Below are 10,497 nucleotides of genomic sequence, written 5' to 3'. Positions count from 1 at the left end.
AAAAAAGCATAGGTAGATGACATCTAGATGTCGCCCTATGTACTACGTTTGCTGCACCGGAAATAGAAGACACGCCATTTCTTTAAATAAAATTAATTGGTGCTCGTTTGTATGTACATACATATGTAAATGCATGTGTGTGCACCTTTCTATTAATATCGTTGAATTATTTTAATATCTATTGCAAACTTTTATTCAGACAGGACTAAAAAGTAGAAAATAAATAATATAAAAAGAACTTTTTAATATACAACGCTTTTATAAATGGACTAAAAAGTAGAAAATAATACTTCTCAGTCCCATAGAATTTGTTTTGATAACTTTTGATTTTGAAATTTTAGCAAAAGTCATTATAAACAATCTATGAAATTGAAAATTAAAAGCGTGGGGCGCATGTAATACACTTGAATTGATATGAAAAGTAATATATGTATGTATGTATGTGGGTATATGAATAATGACCGCTTAAAATCGATTTCAAAGTTCTACTTTCGCTGTAGAAATTTTAGGTCTACGTTATGTAGTTTGACTATTGTCAACTAAATCGAATGCTTTGTATTGCATGCGCTCCACGTTTTTCATTTTTAATTTCATAGATTGTTTATAATGACTTTTGCTAAAATTTCAAAATCAAAAGTTATCAAAACAAATTCTATGGGACTGAGAAGTATTATTTTCTACTTTTTACTCCATTTATAAAAGCGTTGTATATTAAAAAGTTCTTTTTATATTATTTATTTAGAAATATAAACATAAAATTAGACTAAAATTCTATAAAAAGAGTATATTTGAGAAAAATTCTTTAGAATAAAATATCCATGTCAATAAACTAAAATCTAATAAGTTAGTTAATAATGTGTAGGAGCCTTACGAACTTTTTTAAATTAAATTTAATTAAAATTGCGATATTGTATTAAAAACTTATTGTTTACTATAGGAGGGAAAAATTATTTTTATAACACTGTAGGGAAAAATTCAAGTTTTCAAATGACCCAGAAAACGCCGAGACACAAGATATTTTAATTTTTATGAAAAAATGTATGTGTATGCGCTTTATTTTGGTGCGAATCACGTAAGTACGATAATTTATTTTGAATTATAATATTATTATGAACACATATGACAAAAAAACGGTTGGTTCTGTACTTGTAATAGTATATTACCATGGAACCCGTTTTAATTTGTGCCGTTTGTAAAAAAAAAGTGATAAGAAAATAATATTGTTTTCTGAGGAGATATTAAAAAAATGTCAAACTGTTTTGAAAGCCAGAAAAAAACATAACCTTAATTATAAAGATGTTATTTTGCCTCATGAATATACAGGCAGTGGTTATCACCGGGAATGCTTTAAGGCATTCACAGGACTTATGACAAAATTTTCCGCTTGTGAACGTTTCAATTCTGGAAAATGGACAATTTACCTCCAGCTATGCTGTTGATACCTGATACAAAAATAACGGGTGATTTTTTTGAGGTTAGGATTTTCATGCATTAGTATTTGACAGATCACGTGGGATTTCAGACATGGTGTCAAAGAGAAAGATGCTCAGTATGCTTTGAAATTTCATCATGAATAGACTTACTAACGAGCAACGCTAACGAATTTTCAGTGAATGGGCCCTAGAAAAGTTGGCAGAAAATCCGCTTTTTTATCGACAAATTTTGTTCAGCGATGAGGCTCATTTCTGGTTGAATGGCTTCGTAAATAAGCAAAATTGCCGCATTTGGAGTGAAGAGCAACCAGAAGCCGTTCAAGAACTGCCCATGCATCCCGAAAAATGCACTGTTTGGTGTGGTTTGTACGCTGGTGGAATCATTGGACCGTATTTTTTCAAAGATGCTGTTGGACGCAACGTTACGGTGAATGGCGATCGCTATCGTTCGATGCTAACAAACTTTTTGTTGCCAAAAATGGAAGAACTGAACTTGGTTGACATGTGGTTTCAACAAGATGGCGCTACATGCCACACAGCTCGCGATTCTATGGCCATTTTGAGGGAAAACTTCGGAGAACAATTCATCTCAAGAAATGGACCGGTAAGTTGGCCACCAAGATCATGCGATTTGACGCCTTTAGACTATTTTTTGTGGGGCTACGTAAAGTCTAAAGTCTACAGAAATAAGCCAGCAACTATTCCAGCTTTGGAAGACAACATTTCCGAAGAAATTCGGGCTATTCCGGCCGAAATGCTCGAAAAAGTTGCCCAAAATTGGACTTTCCGAATGGACCACCTAAGACGCAGCCGCGGTCAACATTTAAATGAAATTATCTTCAAAAAGTAAATGTCATGGACCAATCTAACGTTTCAAATAAAGAACCGATGAGATTTTGCAAATTTTATGCGTTTTTTTTAAAAAAAAAGTTATCAAGCTCTTAAAAAATCACCCGTTACATACACATATATTTGAAATCTTACTTGTCTTAGTTTTGTTTACTTTTTATTTCGCTACAATAAAATAATTTGTTGGTAGGATTGCCTATTACACTTTAGGAGCGCTAAAATGACAGAAAAAAGCGCAGAGGCACGTATACTTAATTTTGGGCCATACATACGGATTTTGCATTGCGAATGAAAAAAAACCTTTAACATAGAAAATGTTCCTCATACGCCATATACGAGTATTTACGATTACGGCCATGTGCGATATGGCGTATGAGTAACATTATTTCCCGCTCCTACTTCATACAAAAAATTATTGCATACTTTCATTTGACCATTCAAAACTTATTTGTTTATCCATCGATTTTCATCGTTAGTAACTTGATTTTTTGGCAAAAGAACAGTTCTTATAAATTTTATATTCTATATTTCTTATAAAATTTTGCAAAAAATAGGCTCTGTGACATAGTGAATAGCCATTGGCTTTTGTAAGAAATTGGAATTCAACTTGTAAGCACCGCCGTCTCCGATAAGTAACTAACAAAGTATAATTTTTATCGCACCTACGCCTTTAAAGCGTCTGGCAAGATGAAGGAACTATCGAAACGGTCTGGCAAGTGAGGAAACATCTTTTGATAGTTCCCCAAGTTACATATATAAAAATCAGCTTTTATACTATCACGAAAGTATAACTTAAATTTTTCATGGTTTAAGGGCGTCTGGCAGGGGGTAGGAACCATCCTAAGTGTATGGCAATGAACGACGTGGTTTCTAATGTTATTACGAGTAAAATATATAAAAACTGATACTATCACGAATTTGGGGTGGTATTTTATACACCTTTACTACCTGGTACCTGCCAAAGCCACCACTATCCAAATTTCATAGTCTGGGTTTGTTATTACCTGTGTTGGGGGCATACATAGAGAAGCTTTAAGCCTTTATAAAATAACGAAGGTCTGGAAGTCTATTTTCAACTAAACCGATACCTCACTTATTGTCATCGCATAAAATTTGTCCAATTTAGGCGACTTTTCTTAAATACGGCCTTGAATTTATATTGTTTATGTACCGGACTTTCAGCATTTTTGAGCAGTGTGGTCAAGGAATTCATCAACCTAGGCCTATATATATTCTTTTCAGATCATATTCGATCTTTGAAATCGAATCAAAAATAGTCATTCAAAAACTCATAAATCTACAAAATCGTATTTTCTGACTTAACCCTGACGGAAAGAAGTGATTTTTTTTATTAACTACTTGAAAGACTACTTTAAAACAAATGCAGTGAGTAAATGGTTCGAATTTGTATACTCTTTTTGCTCGAAAAAACAATTTGTGTTTTGGAAATATGAAAAAGCATCTGTGAAGTCCAGGACGCAAGCGTATTCAAAAGAAACATACTGACTTTGAAGTTGTGTAAACCAAAGTCATTTTAAAGACGTTGTAATTAAATGCAGAGTCGGACAGTCAACTTGCTGCTTACACACAATTCAAACTGAACATTTGAAAGCACGTTTACATGTCTGGCTGTAGCTGAGCGTGCAAAGATGTTTGCTACAATTGGTCGCAGCCAAGAATGTCCATGTTCAAATCTCATTTAATTTAAAATTTTTAATTTCGGTTTTTCTTAGTTATGAAAAGGCATTTGTGAAGTGCAGAACGAAAGCATATTCAAACGAAACATACTGACTTTGAAGTTGTTTAAGCCAAATTCATTTTAAAGTAGTTAAAATTACATGCAGGAAAAGGCAATTGACTGCTTCCTTGGACATCGCCATGTTAAATAAATGAATTCTTTGCAGGTAAAATAGTGAGAATTTCAATTAGTTATCATTTAAATAAAGTAGTTTATAAATTACTTTCAAACTAAACAATTTCCTGCAGGGAATCGACAGGTCGCGACCTCTAAATGACCTTTAACCAATTTATAAAAATGGGCAATAATATTTCTCATAAAAACCAATGAAATTAGGGGATAGGATCTGAAAATTTCCAAAAAAACAAGCATTTTCGATGGGCACCCTAATATACATATTTAAAATTTATTTGGAGATAGAATTAAACTCGTATTGACTTCCAATACTAGGACGCGTGCGCGTTGACCGATGTATGATGTAGGCGGCCGTACGTGCTCGGTAATTAACTTTCGGAGTCGCTTCGACTCCACACAGCTACGACCAAAGGATGCGCGCACGGTCGCTGTATTGCGTTTAAGCGGCGGCTTAAACATCGTCCGCGCCCTGCAGGAATGTGTTCTTAAGCACTTTCTGCAGTTCTGGCAAGGAGCGAATGGTTTTGCCAAGGACGCGGTTGGTGGTGCGGCCCTAGCAAGTATCCGTTTGCAGGCCTTGGGGGGAGCGAATGATCGTCCGTCGGGCGGTCTTTTGTTGCGGTGGCTTCGGCACCTGTCTTCCCCGGTTCCGCGCGTTCTTCTGCGCCTTCTTCTGCTCATTTTTATTCGGCAGTACGCTCCGCTTGATGGGCCTGCGTGCTTCGAATGCCTTTCTGGTAGATTTTGGCCGGCTGGGCTGCTGGTTCCGATGGCCTGTGCGCTCGGGCTTGCTAGCTGCCACATGCAGCAGCATATGGTGCGCTAAGGCGCAAGGCAATTGACGCAATACCCTTGCGCGCGGGCTACTCCTAACCGTTGCGGCGGCTTCATTGCCTAGAAGGCCGGGCACGTCCTTAAAGCGGGATACCTGTGGCAGAGCCGACATTGCAGACAGTTGTCAGTTTCCGCCGTTGAGGCCAGTGGGCATGCCTTACGAGCTGGCATAATGTCTTCGAACTGGAAATAGAAGCAAAGACAGAGAAACGAGAAGTACTTGGGCACAATATTTAAACTGGATGTTAAGACGTAATATAGAAGGAAATATGTATGCAATTTATTTAGTGTGCTTTGCGGGGAGAATTCTCCGTGGGAAGGAACACAGTTTGACAAGTGGGCGCGTGATAACTCCATGTTGTGTTCCACGAAACGTATGTGGTTTTCAGGGCCGTGGCGAACGTTTTCGATTCGTCCCAATCGCCCCTAGGTGGGGGGAGTGAATCTTCTTTGATCACGACGAGGTAGCCTGGCTTAAGATCGCGTTGTGGGGTTTTCCACTAGTATCTCTTCTGAAATCCTTGAGGTAATCTTCCTTCCAGCGGCGACTAAATTGGTGGTGAAGTGCTTTGACTTTCTCCCACCGGTTTAGTAGAGGGAGGTCTTCCGCATTAGGCTCGGAAATGGCCACCTCGAATAAAGTGACCCGGAGTAAGAGCTATCATAAAAGCTGGGTCTTGGACAGAGGCCTCGAGTTTAGGACTGCTTCAATTCGCACCAGAAGCGTTGTGAATTATTCGCTTGTGGGTTGCAGCGATTTCTTTAGATGAATTCAGATTCCAACAAAGCCGCCCATATGGGGGTCGCTGGTTGGTATATATTGCCAATTGACGCCTTGAGGGGCATATTTATTGACTGGGCGCTGGGCGCCAAGGAACGCTTTTCCATTGTCATTCATCAGTTTCGAGGGGAATCCTCGTCTGCCAACGAAGCGGGCAAATGCTGCTCGAAAAGCCTCAGTTGCAAGATCCGCGTATAGCTCGAGATGCACTGTATTTGTGGACGGTGGAACATCTTAGCAACGAGGCTTTAATTTGGAATGGCCCTGCAAAATCTACTTCAGTTGTAGAAAAGGGAGTAAGAAACTGCAGCACTCAGGGTGTAGAGCGGCCATTAAATATTTGGGTGCGTGTTTGTTGCTTATAAAGCGTGCACGCTTTGCATTCAAAAATGCATTTTTTGATTAGAGGTTTTAGCTTTGGTACGTAGTACTCTTGCCTTACCATTTGGAGCATTGATAATTTTCCTGTGTGAGGATGCAGCGAGTGTAAAAACTCCAAATTCAGCTGGCAGAACCTCGATTCTGTAGAGTGAATTATTAGCTGCCTTTCAATATAGCTCAACGTGGAATATGCTAATCGGTCATTTACCCGTAGAAGTCCGTCTTTGAACAAGGAAGGATTGAGAACAAGAAGGGGCCTTTTTTTGTTAATGGGCTTTTTATATTGCAAAGCGCTTTTTTCGCTCGGAAAATGGCGTGATTACGCTGCGTTGATAAGACGCATTTTTGCATGTTGGAACTCGTCATGCGTCAGATGTGGATTAGTGATTGTAGCCAGCCCCTTTGATTTGTTGCGGGTATTGCTCACGAAGCGGAACATGCACGCAGTCACGCGGAGTGCTCGAGAGAAAGAAGAAAAGCGATCAAGAAAATCGACATTTTCTTCGACGGCGTGATATACCTGCACCTTGCACTTTTCTGGTGCAGATGCACTGCATGCCTTTGACCTTGGCCATGCATCCATGTGGGAAGAGAGCCATTTTGGTCCGTGCCTCCAGAGTGGGGAATATGCCAAGTCCTGCGGTTTGCAACCACGGGTGCCGAGGTCGGCTGGATTGTCTTGGCTGACAACATGGCCCCATGTACCGGTTGGAAGATATTCCCGGATGTGGGAGGTACGATTGGCTACATATGTCTTCCATTTACATGGTGGCTTTTCAAGCCAAGCTAGCACAATCTCTGAATCTGACCAAAAGAATGTGTTGCACGATTCTAATTTGAGCTGTTTTCGAGCAGTTGCGACCAGTTTTGCGAGTAAGACTGCACTACAAAACTCTAGGTGTGGCAAGCTTACCGTCTTCAGCGGTGCAACTTTGCTTTTTGCAACCAAGAGTGGAATTTACTTGGTTGCTAGCTTGTACGCGGATGTAGATCGCTGCGCAGTATGCTTTTTCCGAGGCATCTCAAAACCCGTGGATTTGGGTATCTTGCCCCGGAGCGAAATTAACCCACCGAGGGATTTCAATATGGCAGATGGCTGGCAGATTTTCTGCGAACTATTGCCATTTTACTAAGACTATAGGTTTGGCAAATTCATCCCAATCAATGCCATTTAGCAGTACAGCAGCATTGAAGCAGTACATTACATATATAATATATCACACTTATGTACATTACATAAAACACTTTTATATATGGTGCTAAGCAAGAAATATTTAGGAGCATAAAATTTTATTTCGTTTTGTACTAAAATACACTCTTTTGCACTCGATAAAATATATGCTAGGTATGTATGTACATTAGACTGCATCACCAAAAAAAAGTTTTTCCGGCGGAATTACAAACTTTAATATATTTTAAGACTTCCGCCAAAATATTTCGGAAAAATATTAAATTAAAAAATTAATAAATTAAAAAAATAGTTTCTTAAAGGATTTTTTGGAAGAAATCCGCTCAGATGACAAAACAGTTTAAGCTTAAAAAACCTACGTAAACATTTTTAAAAATTTGTTTCAACGGAATCATAATAATGAGATTTTTGATGCAGTTTTTTAACGTTTTCAAAGATTTGTTTAAGAAAAACTTGAATAACTGCTCCAAAACTTTACCGATATAGAATTATGAGGTATCGGTGGAAAGGTATTTTGTCACCTTTTTTATTTCTCATTCTCAACTCATTCACGTCCCAATTTTTTCTTTATCAAATGCCAACACATTCAACATGGAATGACATTTCGTTTATCTTACCTTCCTCTTTCATACTTTGAGTGAGCATATTTACACAGAAATCAAAAGAGTGAGAAAAAACCTTACCAATGATATCTCATAAGTCTAAATTGGTAAAGTTTTGGCTGAGTTATATATGTGCAAAAACAGTACCGATTTTTTTTTATATATGGGGAGCGATGCAGTCCAATGTACATACATATAGTGGTCCACAAAATAAAAGAATTGCGATATTTCGACCGTTTTTGGCATTTGGCATTTGTCTTTTGTTTATTTAATGTTTACAATTTTTTTATAAAAGTCTAGCAGGTATACAACAAACACCATATAAATTCAGATTTCAAACATTGTGCTTATTTTCACCAAAATTTTAAACTTTTTAATCAGAATTTTGGTATGCGGTTTCGTAAGCTATATAATTCTAGTAAATATAATGAAATGCAAGTTTCATGCTGCTTTAAAATCTCGTTAATTTTTATCAATTTTTTTGCTGGCAATATCCTCCAAATAAAAGAAAATTTTCGAACATATTGGAAAAACGTGAAACACCTTCAACCAAAAAAAAAATAATTTTTGTGGTCTGTCTGCCAATATTTTCTCATGTTGGCTGTTGTCTGTCGCTACACCTGAACGTATTAAAAGAAATTCCAAATAATCGGGAAAGAATAAGCGAAAAAAGGCCGATGCCGATGCTCAATTTTGCGCCGATACTAGCCGATGCCGACTAATCGGTCGGACTCTACATACAACTGAGACTCCTCTGGGAGATAAATGGGTTGAAAAGAACAAAAACAAAAAACCTACAATATAAACAAACACAACCACCGAGTGATTAAGTAACTCGGTGAGTAACTACAGATTGCCTAAAATTATGCAAAATTTACTGTTAATGTGTCTTTGACAAAAATTGTGTATTAAAATAAACTACAAATAATATACTTAAGTAACAATTACCAAAAAAGAAGACAAATACACAAGTATAATAATAATAAAGCAAAATTAATAATAATAAAAAAAATGATAATATGTAATAATAATAAATATGATAATAATAATAATAAAATAAATCCATCAAAAGGTAGATATGCCTATAAATCGGACCCCTCCCAAATGTGGGGGGAAATTCGACAACACTTACTCCCGCAGCAAATACAACACGAATCGCAGCAGGGAACCTAAGAATAACCACATCTTCGCAAGATGGAAACCCACAAAAAAACTATAAGCCCTCAACCAATGCTTCTGAAGCTGCAAAAACAGCTTGAATTGCTTTACAACCAAAAGCAACAAACTGACTTGCAAATCTCCATTAATCGTGTCAAACCAGGTAATGAATGGAAAACCGTCCCAAACTCGAAACGACCCCGCGAAAGCCCGGGTGAGGCTACTACTTCTAAGAAGCAAATTTAGCCCAACATATATTCGTTGGGAAGCACCCAAACAAAAACACAAAATAAATTGCCGCCTTAGAAGTCGAAGAAAATAATAAGGCCCAAGAAAAAACCCTCAAACCGCCCCCATATTTGCTGGCAAGGTTAACAATATCACCCCGTTAATGACCCTTTCGCAGGAAATGGCTCCAAACTCGTATGACTTAAAACTTGTGAGCAATGAGCAAATCAAAGTCCAAGCATCAACCCTAGACGCCTATAAACCGATTGATACCCAATTAGGACAACGAATTACGGAGCTCTATACATACAAATCGAAGCAAGAAAGGTCCTTCAAAGTGGTACTTAAAAACATGCATCCGTCTGTGGATCCTCAAGATATAATAGACTCACTGCAAAATCTTGGCCACAGGTTACAGTTATGAAACATTGAACAACTCAAAAGCCGCTAGCACTATTCATCATTGAGCTCAAACCGCGCCCTAACAATAAGCATATGAGACATTCTTTTTCATATCGGACATCAAATTTGGTGTCACACTTTCGATTGGCTTCAAATTTTCTTTATGGGTTCTATACACGTGGTTCGAGCAATTTTTGTTTATTTTTTTATCTTCGGAGATATGATCTGTTTGCATTTTTTCGTGATTCTGACTAATTATGTACTACTTCAAATTTTTATATCTAGGATTCTACGCATCGTAGAGACTTCATCTTAACGTCGTTTTACAGCTAAAGAGACGGGCTTAACATTTCTATATATAAAGGCGTCAAGATTGCCAAAAAGCTAACTTAGCTATTAACAGTTGAACTTTTTAAAGATGATTTGTATAGTGAAGACCAGTAAATTAGGGATATAAAATTAAACTATCGTATTCCTTGTTTAATTCTCTATAAGAAACATATTTCAAACAATTGGGCGTTTTTCAAGAACTATTTTGGAAATAATTTTTTATGACGAGATGGTTTCTTTTTGCCAGAGTCAGCAATTTTTTGTAATTTGTTTTCGAAAACGTATAACGAGGTATCTTTAGCAAGGTGTTAAACATCGGGTTTTGGCAAGAATTTAAATTTTATTGCAGACTCCGTTAGAATACCTATTCAGGTATAATATTTGTACGGCTAGATTTGGCTTTAAGGCGACGAACCCCCAGAAATGGGCGTGGCAAT

This window comes from Rhagoletis pomonella, unplaced genomic scaffold, assembly GCF_013731165.1.
Source record: "Rhagoletis pomonella isolate Grant_MI unplaced genomic scaffold, Rhpom_1.0 Rhpom_scaffold_00002, whole genome shotgun sequence".
Taxonomy (NCBI): domain Eukaryota; kingdom Metazoa; phylum Arthropoda; class Insecta; order Diptera; family Tephritidae; genus Rhagoletis; species Rhagoletis pomonella.
This window is presented reverse-complemented; position numbering follows the sequence as displayed.